The 1,858-nt window shown below is 39.4% G+C and overlaps 1 pseudogene; it reads right to left on the bottom strand.

The window, feature by feature from the left end:
• Window positions 1-997: 997 nt before the first annotated feature.
• Window positions 998-1,513, bottom strand: LOC100964983 (annotated as a pseudogene).
• Window positions 1,514-1,858: the final 345 nt, after the last annotated feature.

The raw sequence follows: 1,858 nt of genomic DNA, 5'->3' as shown, positions 1-1,858 counted from the left end.
TCCAAAAGCATTATTTTATCTTCTATCTTACTGAATTATAATATTAGCATTAGAAAAATTAGGAAAAAGGATAAGTGAATGAAAAAGGAAAATTATAACAAAAGACAGACTTTATACATTTAAATATGAGAGTATAATTTTAAAACTGCATCTCAAAGCAAACTTTATTTTTAACTGTGTTTTATGACTAATTGTAGATTTTGCAAGAAGGAAACCCATTTTTAAAATATTTTTATTTTAAAAATGAGCCTGGGGTGGCACCTGTGGCTAAAGGAGTAGGGCGCCAGCTCCATCTGCCAGAAGTGGTGAGTTCAAACCCAGGCCCAGCCAAAAACTGCAAAAAGAAAAATGATCCTGTGTTCAGCTACACTCTCCCCTCCCCCCAAGCAGTTATCATGTTTTTTTTTTTTATTTTAATTTGGGAAGAAAATACTGTTTCTGATGGCATGAAATGCAAAAATTTTTTTGAAATGCCAAATTTTTAAGTTGTTTTTTTAATCATCTCAGTGTAGAATTTTAAGCACTATTAATGAGAGATTAATTAAGGTCATTAAGTACACAGCACTAATTACTGACCAGCTGTTGGTATTGTTTCTTCACTAGTTCTCCCAAGGAAAACTCTTAAATTGAATATTCAGTAGAATAATCCCTAAATATACTTAATAAGCATCATAAGAGCTTTATTTACATAACTGTGGATTTTACTCTTCCTAATTTTATTCTGAAATTCAGTTTTACCCCAAACCATAATTACCATATTAATTTTGTAATGCACAATTGTAAACAACTGAGCAAAGCAGCTGGATACCATCAGGCTCTGTTCACCCAGAGCTTAGGGAAAACAAGACTGGTCATACCAATTTAAAAACAAACCTGTCTCACAAAAATATGCCAATGTGTAGTTTCGCTCTACAGTATTCTGACAGTGAAATATACACTATCTGAGCTATAGCTCTACATCTCATCTTGACTTTCAAAAATAGTCAAAGGGAGTTCTTCACAGCTTAGCTTTGCCTGGCGGAAGCTGAATATTTTGCAGCTTCATAGCCAGACCCACATTGTCAGTGGTTTTCAGTTTGCCTTGAAAGAAGGCCGACTGAGGATTCATTTTACCAGTCTTTAAAGCCAATGAGTTGGAGTAAGCCATTGTGATCGTGGTGGTGCAGTCAGCCTTCTTAGCTGAGCACTGATCCTTTGGAGTTCTGCACATCCACCACCCAGGTGGCTTCTTTGCCACCAGGGCCATCCTTCACCTTGAAGGTATTTTAACCTTCAAGGTGATTTTCAATCACAAACTGTTTCTCTTCCTCTTCAAGCTTCTCAGTCTCCTTAAAGACAAGATTTGCCTTAAATTGATCACCTGGAGAGCTGATTGGCGCAATCTCAATTTGATGAGTTCTAAAAGAACCAGCAGTTTCGGGAAAACCCATCCCACAGCCCTGCTAAGGCCTAAATTATGCTGCAGAGCCACCTTTGTGCCAGGAACTTGCCTCTTTCCAGCTTCTTCTCTCAGCTGCCAACCTGAAATGTAAGATATTCTTATTATTCTATACATGTGGCAAACATTAAGAGAGACAAAAATAGGGTGGTGCCTGTGGCTTAGTGGGTGGGGTGCTGGCCCCATATACCAAGGGTTGTGGGTTCAAAACCCAGCCCTGGCCAAACTGCAACAAAAAATACCTGGGCGTTGTGGCGGGCACCTGTAGTCCCAGCTACTCAGGAGGCTAATGCAGGAGAATCGCCTAAGCCCAGGAGTTGGAGGTTGCTGTGAGCTTTGATGCCAAGCTCTCTACCAAGGGTGATAAAGCGAGACTCTGTCTCTAAGAAATAAAAAAGGGAGAGGGCAGCACCTGTGACT

This window comes from Otolemur garnettii, unplaced genomic scaffold (genome assembly GCF_000181295.1).
Source record: "Otolemur garnettii isolate 467f Iridium unplaced genomic scaffold, OtoGar3 scaffold00022, whole genome shotgun sequence".
Taxonomy (NCBI): Eukaryota; Metazoa; Chordata; class Mammalia; order Primates; family Galagidae; genus Otolemur; species Otolemur garnettii.
This window is presented reverse-complemented; position numbering and strand designations above follow the sequence as displayed.